Genomic DNA, 10342 nt, shown 5'->3' on the forward strand with positions numbered 1-10342 from the left:
TTTAAGTCAGAGCTCAGTTGGAGAGGACTTTGAGTGCCAAGGTTGATGAGATGCTCAACTTTCAGAAATCTACTTCTGATCAAACTGGTTTGGGGTATGACTTATCTTCTCCCAATATTGCTTCTTCTAGTACTACTGTGTTTGTTTCACCTGCTAATAATGTTGAATTTGAGAATAATGATGTTAAAATTGTTTTAACTAGTGAGGACATAGATAAGGGTAAATCTATCTTTGGAGCACCCCCTAAGCTTAAAAAGAAAGAGACTAGAAACCTTAGGACTAAGAAAGGTAAGACCAAAAGTCTAAACAAAAGAAGCAGCATCTCAATCATCACTGTGGAGCTACTAGACATACTCGACCTAATTGCTACAAGTGGTTAGCCACTTAACAGAGCAACATTATAATCTCATCTGGAAACCAGAATCAATTTCCATCCTCTTTTTACCCTTAGAGATCTTCTCAAGGCCCTCATGTTCCTTTCGAACTTGAACGGTTTCAGTTCTTCCCCCTTATTGTCGAATCAAAGGTTCGCTAAACGGAAAGTTTCTTTCAAGGTGTGGAAACCAAAAAGTCTCAAAGTGATTTAGTCACTTTTTCTCTCCCACTCTCCTTTTTTTTATGCATTACTTATGTTTTTTGCTTTCTTTTTTTGGGTCAATCTAGTTTTATGCTATGCTTTGTTTTAACATGTTTTTGTTTGTTTGTTTTCAGTTTTGCTTTATCTTGTTTTTCATAAATTTAAAAAAAAATGAAAAATAAAAATAAAAATACAAAAACAGTGTGTTTTATGTACATTGGTACTTGTGTACCTTAGATGGCAATTGAAACAAAACTTTCTAAATTTTGTTTCATTTGTAGCTTAGATGAGCATCTCTATGCACAACTAAGCAAGTAAGCTTTGTGACTCGTGTTTGTGATGAGTAAGATTAACTAACTTCTTGTACTTAACACTCATATCACTCTTCTTTTTTATGGGAAAGACTAAAAAATCCTAAGAGAAAAGCATAAATAACCATCTCACCACTATTGCCCGCCAATCATGAATAACATATGTATGCTTCGGCATAACAAAATTGTGATGTTTAAAGCTTAGCATAATTGGATATTTCTTCTTTCTCTTATGTGCTCATGCATGATATCCTCAAAAGAAAAAATATATATATGCAAAGAAAAATCAAAAGCAAAAAGAATCAAAATATTTTTAACTATGGTTGCAAGCTTGTTTTCAGGAGATGTGGGAGTTATAAGATGTACCTCGAAGGTAATAGTCCCCATCAAGCAGTTACGATTGTGTGTGAATTAAATTGATTTTCTCATATCTCAAATCGTCATAACATGAGACACTTATGCAATCTTGCAATGTCTTTCACACACAATACGCAAAATTCTTTGCTACTTTGGGTAGACTTGTTTTGGGTATGCTCACTAAATTGTCTTGACTTGTTTTTGAAATATAAAATTGGTTAGACTTGTTTAGTATGTGTGTGTGTGTTAGGATCCTAAATGCTTTACATTTTTTTCCTTGTTGAGAGATGTTTTTAAGTGCTTAATATGTTGATTGGATCTTTGATTGAGTAGCTTGCTTGATTGCGTTCATTTCTATGTTTTTCTCCTCCTTGAAAAACTATTTTTATCAAGCTTGACAGCTTCTCGACAGATCTCGACAGATAGCTATCTATCGTGACCATTGGACTTCTTTTCTGGACAAATCTTAACACATCCTCAATCCATCAAAGCTTTCTGAAATTTGTTTTGATAGCTTCTTGACAGATTCTCGATCCATCGAGAAAGTTTTTGTCTAGCCGATAGATTCTTGATAGCTTCTTAATCCATCAAGGTATTTTGCCGTCGACAAATTCTCGTCAACACCTCAATAGATTCATTTGTCGAGAATTTGTGCTGGACAGAATCTCGATAGATCCTCGATCCATCAAGATGTGTTTTCCTTAAATAGATCAAAGCAAAATCTGTTTCACTTCTCTTCGATCTCTCTCAACAGAAAACTCCCTTTTTCTCTCCCAAACACTCTCTTGTCTCTCTAAACCTCAAACCCACTTGGATTTTGACCTAGTGTGATCTTTTCTTCACTGGTATGACCTCATTTTCTCTCATTTTTCATGCATTTCATAGGTTTTTGGGTTTTGAAAACATTTTGAGGTTTTTGAAAATTGATGAGTATTTTGTAAATTTTTGGGTTGGGTTTTTTCTTAAATGACGTTATATGCTCATGCATTGCATTTCATTTGCATTTTAAACTATGTTTAATGCATTATAGATGTGTGTTTCTATGTTGGGACCTTGTGTGCTGGTAGATTTGGATTGGGCTGAGCCCATGATGAAAATTTTTTGTTGCACATCACATGATCATGCATTTTTCATGCATACGTACCTTTTCATTTCCTTTTTGTTACATTATGTTGTTTGGTGCTTTTCTGTTTGTCTCTCTCTCTCTCTCGCTCTCTCTCTCTTGGATAGTCTGCGCATGGCACCCAAGCGCAAATCCGCTCCGTCTCGGAACCCTCTTCGTTTTGAGGCATCTTCTTCTAATTCTACAACTCTCCATGTTTGGTTCCATGATGAGAAGGCCCGTCAGGACTTCTCAAAGAACATCTCCAAACGTGACATTCATTCGGAACGCCACGTTATCCTATCGGGCTTCTCCGATACTACTTTTTCGACTGTCATACACAAGCGGGGTTGGGAATCTCTTTGTAAGATACTCGTGAGTTGTCCCTCCATGATCATACAGGAGTTTTACTCCAATATGCACAGCTTTGATTATTCTATACCTTGTTTCATCACTTCTATTCGAGGTACTCGTATAGTAGTTGCTTTGGAGCTTATCTCTGATGTGCTACATGTTTTGCGAGAATCGCATCCTAATTACCCCAGATGTCCTCATCTGAAGACTGTGTCTAAAGACGAGCTTTTGTGAGACACCTTCTTCATGGGGTGACCATCAAAACACCTCATTCTTGGGCTTTGCAAAAGGTCTGAGGTTCTTGAATATGGTGATGACATTTGTTCTACATCCCTTGTCTCACTATAATTCTATTACTGAGCCTTGTGTTCGCCTTTTGTTGTGCCTCATTGAGGACCTTACTATTGACTTTCCCTCTCAATTCATACATTCCCTTATAGATGTCTATAAGGATACGGTGATTTGTGATAAGCTTATCTTTCCTTCTGTTATCTCGAGGATTATTCTCCACTCCTCTGTCTCTTATCTTGAGTCTCCTCACTTCACTATTATGGGTGCCATTAGTGCGTTACACGAAGTGAGGCCTAGCTTCGACCAAAGCTGCCACGGACTGAGACGGCGACTCCTCCAGCCCATTCCACTCCATCCACCTCTGCTTCTTCTTCTTTTTCTTCTTCTTCTTCTTCTGCTTCTGCATATGGTGTGACGCTTGAGGCGATCATGGTGCAGCTTTAGCGCATGGACACTCGCCTTGACACTCTCACTAATGAGATGAGTCAGGTGAGTCAAGCTTGCCTTGGTGGCTTTGTTGCTTCTCCCTCTCCATCTCCACAGGCTTCAGAGGACAAGGATGATGATGATGGCTCCAGTGATGATGATGAGGATGTGGATGAGGATGCTAGCTCTTTCGGTGACGAGGAGATGACTGCTTCTCAGTGACTTGCCATTTGTCATTTATGACAAAAAATGGGGTAATTTTGGGGTATGAGAGTAATCATGTACTTAAGGGGAGAGTTAGCATAGGACCTTTTTGTTAGGGGGTGTGTTTTGTTTTTTGAAGGATGTAGTGAGGACTTATGTGTCTTTTCTTTCTCTTTTAGATACATTATCTTTTGTACATCAGTCTTGTGACCATTTAGTGATAACGAACATTGTATTTATCCTTTATATATATATATATATATATATATATAAATATAATAGACAAAGCTGAGAGAAAGTTAGTTCCTGCATTTAAGAACGTGTTGACAAATAGGATAAATGCCTATTTAAAATTCAGACACATATACAGTTTTTTAAAAATACAACCGCACGTTACAACGCTTGGCTTTTTAAACCCTGTCACGTTTGCAATTAAATAGCGATACATTGTATTGTTTAGCAAAGCTATAGCACCATTTAAAAACCTTTTGTATAAAAGGAAAACTAACCGGTCAAAACACAATTAAAAGGGCTTACAATACTCCCAAAAAAAACTTGCGATGCTGAAACGGAGAAGGAGAGAGAGATCGAGAGATCAAAAACTGAAACCCAAATCAGACACCAATCAAGATGAAGAAGAGCCGTACAGTCTCTTCCAATATCCCCAAACTCTTTCTCTCTCTTCTCACGAACCCTAATCTTTTTCTTCAAGAATATTCAATCCCTTCAATCCAGGCTATAGGTTTGTTCTTTAATTTAATCTTTTTCCAATTCAAGATTCACGTATTTGTTTCTTACTCTCTATATTATTGTATTCCTCAATTTTTTAAAGTTTTTTGAAAAATTAGATTTGAATCAATCTTTGTCACACGTCTACCTCCATCAGACCCGTACTCTCTAATGGTATGGATTCTGTTTTTTGGTTCTCTAAATTTGGGGTCAAATATGCTTTAGGTCTGGGTATTTTCGTTAGATTGGATTGAATTCACGTTGTTAATTTTCCTGTTTCAAATACTCTTTCTGTGTATATAGTTTACCAACTTCAGCCCACTTTCTTTCCATTTGCATGTTCCTTTCCAGAAAATCCAAAATCGCAAACCAATTTTGCCTCTTCAGAAATTGAAAAGAACCCTCCTTTTTTTATCAAGGAACAATAGCATCTCTTACAATCTAACCCATTTTGCAACTATCAAAATTTCTGAAAATGCATTTTTTTTTTTATATCTTTCATTGACCAAATTTGTTTTTTTGCTAGAGAGAGAGGGCTAGCGAGTTTTTTAGCTTAGTAGAGAGAGAAAAATCTGAAGACCACTGTCACTGTCAGGCCATTCTCCCGCCACTGTACGATTTAAAAAATACAATGATGGGGTTATTTGACAATGAATTGGGCCAGAGTAGATTTTATTGGTAAGATCATATACATATTCTAATCCTGCAATATGTGTTTAGTTGTTTGTTGTTGTATCTATGATGTTACTAAATTGGACCTGATTTGAATTTTTGGGTTTCTTTGACTGCAAATAAAAGTTTGCACTGTTCTACATATTTGTTTTTATTGCAATCCACATGTTCGATGAAATCCCTCTTAGACTTAATATGTGATGTTTGGGATTAATTTTCTCCACCCCATATCGTGATAAATATAAATGATTTATTCATTTATCAACAATGAATATGAACAAAAGTTTAGAAGGATAAAGTCTAGAAGATATCAGCATGGTGGGTAAAATGAATTATGAACCAAATGTGATGCAATTGGTAATATTACATAACATGTACATAGTTATTTTTTTTTTCCATAGCTATGTGATGATGTGCTTACTTATTGCAGATAGTGTTGCACCACAATTTCAGATGAATAAGCAACAGTCCTCCAAGAACTTCTCAGGCATTTCCTACCCAAACATCAACCTAACTGTATGTAATTGATGGTCTTTATGTTGAAAATATTGTTCTAATGGTAATGGTAACTACATTTTAGTTACATGCTTACAAACTGTTTGATAAAATTATAATGTTGCTTTTATTCTAAAATTTCATTTTATATTGTTCATTATACTTTAGGCCAAATTAGTTAATTGCAAAATGATCAAATGTATGGGAAAGAGTCTTCCCTAGAAGATTGTAGAGAACCCTTTCAACTCTATGTGCCAAATGGCAAAACCTGGAAATTTCTAAAGCCAAAAAACTAAGTCATTGGGTTGCTTTGGGCAAAGCAAAAATTGACTAAAAGCCAAAAGCACTTTTGCTTTGTTCACGAACTAATCTCTGATCCTCTTGCAACAAACCTTGCATATGACCTAAGATGGTTTTAGATTTCAGTCTACCCCAAAGATTAAGTTTTCTTGACTATAAGGTATTTCAGTTGTAATTGGTGATGTCTCTGTAAATGAGAGTTTCAATTTCAAATGGTGTTTTTATATTTATGTTTTGTCGTCTCTTGCATTTTCCCCACCAATGTTTGTAATGTTTGAGTTGCTATTGTAGTAAATTACCTATAACCATTATGTTTTATTTTTTTGAATTATTATATACAAAATAGAGCATAAAATATTTCTTTATGCTGTTAAATTTAAGTTTGGTATTTATATACGTTCAAAATTTGTAATGGTTCATTTATGTAAACCTGAAATGTTTTTTAATTTTAGATAATTATACTTAATTACCTAGCACACAATTACATGTTTCATAGGATCGTAGTTTCTAGCATCTCATTTATGTTAACTCTTCTCAGGAATTTTGTATTTACAATGACATATTTTCGCCCAAATGTTAATGCAAATCAGTCATCCCTGACTTATAAGACCTTTGGCTACTGCACCAACACTGCCCAATATATATATATATTTCTAAAATCTATGTGTTTTGAGTAGTTGATAGGCTAAATCTAGAAAATTTAGAGTACGTTTTATGGAATTCCTCGTAGAAGCTTTGTTGTTTTCTAAAATAAATTTGTTGTTTGGTGTTTATTTCCCTATTTGATGCAGAAAGCTAAATTTATTTTATAAACAATTATTCTTTTTTCCTTCTATAATGATTTTAATCAGATAAGAAAGATCTTATTTTGTAGTTAATATTTTCAATTGTAGATTAGGAGCTGCATACTAAAGAATTATGTTCTTCCATCCTTTATAAAGACAAACCATGTCATCGTTTATGACATTAGTAATAAAAACGATCGATTGATATTGATCTTAATTCAAATGTTATAAATACTGCCTTACCTTATGACAATAGTAAGCTAGAAGTTCAGTTGTTATTTTTTTATGTAAATTCTTACAATCATGGACCAACAAAATTAGTGATCTGCTATTTGCTCCAAAGTTAACGTTGATAGCATTATTGATGTGTAGGTGTAGAATAAAGTTTTAAACATCCAAAAGTGGATATGGTAGGCAAAATTACCATCATGCAATTGCTGCTGAATAGCTGCCAAACTTAAATCCTTTTGTAAGTTTTTGCTTCCTTTTAATTTACTTCTTCTATATGATTTGTAAAAAAAATTTGGGATTGTTAAATGATCATCGTCCCATTTTTGTTATATCTGTGGCCTTTTGTAATTTCCTGTCATTGAATTTTAAACAAAGTTTTGAATGTGTTTATATCTATAATTATTTATAGCTATGAATTTATTTTCTTATGCTCAACCTCTACCATTCCGATGCAAAGAATTATTGTAGTTCTTTGTTTGTATGGATCATATTGTTTGAGTTTTGTATTTTGGTTTATTATCATTTACTGTTTTCGTAATTTTCTATTAAGGTTTGTGCCTATGAAAACTTTTTGAACAATTTGGTGGGTTATTCCTATGAAAAGCATGATAACTATGAGTTTTGAACTACTAATTGCTTATCCAGAAAACACTATTAGATATATACAGATAATGAAGAGTTTCTTAGAAAAGAAAATTAGAGTTTAAATGAGAACCTATATCCAAAAAAATTGCCACTACCAGTAAAGGTTTTTATTTTTTCTTTTTTTATTATGGGTTGTAGGGCTAAGAAAGTTGAGAGTTATGGCACAAACATGAGTTATAAAAACAAGTTTGAGTGATTGCTTACATGTGAAGAGTATTAAAATAATGATGAGGTGTTTGGCTCAGTTATTGTGGCTGTGATTTACTTATTTGTTCACAGTCAAGATTGTCCAATATATTTTAGAAGAAAGAAAGTATAGAAAAGACAAAGACAAGCTGAATGTCAAAGGGTTCAAGTGAGGTTTGACATGCATCGTAAAACAGGTGGTGAAGATTAGCTCTTTTTTAGTAGGATTTCTAGATGTTTCTTGCATGTTTATAAAGCTTGCCAAGGTGGTGAAGGAAAATTTTTAATTATTCAAGTAGGACGTAATTTTTGTTATAAATGGGTTTTAATTTTGAATGGAGTTTCAATGTAAAGAAGACATGTCTGTAGTTAGGTATGACGATAATGATGATGGTGGTGGCAACAATGTTCCCTCATCAAGTAGTTTTCTCATCTTATTATTGCAATTTTTTACCAAAAGCACTGTTTTTCACCCTAAAAAAAATCTGATTGTGATTTTTTTTTTCCCAGCTAGCCTAGATTCGTTATGTTAATACTTACATATCATTCATGTTGGGCTGGCTGTGTTTGGTTTCAGAAATATTGGAGTAATGTAATGTACTATTGGATTGGTTTTGATTAAGGTGTTTGGGTGAGAATTCATTTTGTTCTAGATCATTAACCAAATCCAAATTAGTTTAGGTTGTAATGAAACTGTAAGTAGTATGTCAGTATAGACTTTTTTAATATTAAATAATCACATAAGAACTTTTGCGGTGGAATATAGACTCAACAACTCTATGTGCTCAGTGCTCTGTACCTTAAGTGATCAAATAGCGATCACCTTAGTTTTTACAGAATAATTAAGCATAATCCTCACATGAAGCTCTTTGTGTGTGTGTTTCTTTTGGACAGTAAAATATATTTTACTGTGAAGGATACTTTGATGATCGTTTCGTTCATTTTTTTATATATAATCTTTTTTATATAGGTTAGGGAAGAGTTTTAGACTTGCTTTTTTTTTTTTCCAGCTAAAAGTACTTGCCTCTTTGTAGTAAAAAAAAAAATTCTACTGAGGTTTTGGACTTTCTTACTATCAAGGATACTTTGATGAACATTTCTTTCATTTTTTTTTCCTCTTTTTTATATAGGTTAGGGAAGAGTTTTAGACTTGCATTTTCTTTTCTTTCCTTTTTTTTTTTCAGCTAAAAGTACTTGCCTCTTTGTAATAAAAAAAATTTCAGCTAAGGTTTTGGACTTTCTTTCTTCAAGCCAGTGAGTTAGGCTGCTTAGATTTGGTGCAAATGTGAGTCGGGTGTTTTGTCATTTGATGGATTGTCTTGAATGTGTTTGATTATTGTTGTCAATTAGACTCACATTAGAGTTGTGAATGAGATTTACACTACTTTGACTCAAAAGAACAAAAAGCCAAGCCATCTCTCAAAAGTCTTTTTAAAGAACAGAGAATGCCAAGAAGAAATTTGCACTTGACCATAAATTAGGATTTAATATTGGATTACTTCAAAGAATTATGTATACTGTTTAATCTATCCTTTGGAATTTTTTTCCCATTTATAGGCTTCTTTTTTTCCTTCTTCCTTGGCTAAACAATATTGAACTTCTTCTTTTCTTTGTTTGCAGCTTCATCCTGATGCCAAACTCAGTATTTACTGTCAAAATCAAAGTTTGTGAGGGAATTTGTAGCTTGAAAGTGGATGGATTTATTTCATCTTTGATTACTATGTTTTCAGTTATTTTAATTTTTCGACTAAGTCAATATAGTGCATTTAATCGTATTGTGGTTGTTTGGATCAGTTTATATATCTAATTGAATGCATCAAAATTTTCCTTATAATGTCTATTGAATTTTGCATAAGAGTTTGTATCATGACTATAATGTAGTGATGTCAAATATGGATCACCAGTTTTTTCATATTTTCAAGTTAAATTTTTAAAGCAGTAAAGCACAATCTTGATATAGAAGTTTGATAATCTTATACAAGTTGTTTGGGTATTGCATGTCATATTATATAGGCTATTGTTTTCTTCTCATCATCTATTGAGTTTTTTTTTTTTTTTTTTGAGAAAATCTTTTGAGTAGTTGAATGCATGTTCAGTTGCTTAATGGAACACTACGGTGTTTTACCCAAGAAATATGATAAGTTAAGACACTTTGTTTTTATGAAACAGTATTCCATGGTTCAGATATACAGATGTAACAATCTAAATTTTTCTTTCCATTTCTTCTCCTCTCCTCTCTTCACTTTTTTTTTTTTTTAAGAAACATAATGATATCAAATTCTTATAACTTTATTACTTCTAATGAAACCATGTTTACAATTATACAGAGGTTATCATTTTCACCTCTTCTATCTCTTGAAAAAAATTCATTTCCAAAAGCAAACAAAAAAGGAGGAAATTATAAATGCAACTCATGATCAGATAAAAAAAATTTGTTAACAAGCTTTTACATTGAGAGGCGATCCGAAAGAAAATGGCATGAAAGGGAAAATAGTTTACAAAATAAACTTACCCAGGCTAGGAAATCTAGGGAAATGGTCATTGCTAAAAAGAGGGAAAAAAAAAAGGAGGGATAGAATGACATTAAACTATAATTTGTGTATACACCAATTGTACACTATCTTTCTCACAATATATACTAATGATGTACAAGATATCTCAGATTTAGTAGTAAGCA

General features: G+C 33.2%; 1 long non-coding RNA gene across 2 annotated transcripts; it reads left to right on the forward strand.

Annotated features, from left to right (window-relative positions):
* Positions 1 to 4136: 4136 nt before the first annotated feature.
* Positions 4137 to 9499, forward strand: LOC142605527 (uncharacterized). Of its 2 annotated transcripts, none has more exons than XR_012839074.1 (5): positions 4137 to 4364; positions 4471 to 4525; positions 5454 to 5539; positions 6976 to 7072; positions 9286 to 9499. It is a non-coding gene; the product is annotated as an uncharacterized LOC142605527 (long non-coding RNA). The 2 variants fall into 2 exon arrangements; XR_012839073.1 differs by having other exon boundaries at positions 4180 to 4364; positions 4471 to 5029.
* The last annotated feature ends 843 nt before the right edge of the window (positions 9500 to 10342 follow it).

The sequence above is a fragment of the Castanea sativa genome, chromosome 8 (assembly GCF_040712315.1).
Source record: "Castanea sativa cultivar Marrone di Chiusa Pesio chromosome 8, ASM4071231v1".
Lineage (NCBI taxonomy): Eukaryota > Viridiplantae > Streptophyta > Magnoliopsida > Fagales > Fagaceae > Castanea > Castanea sativa.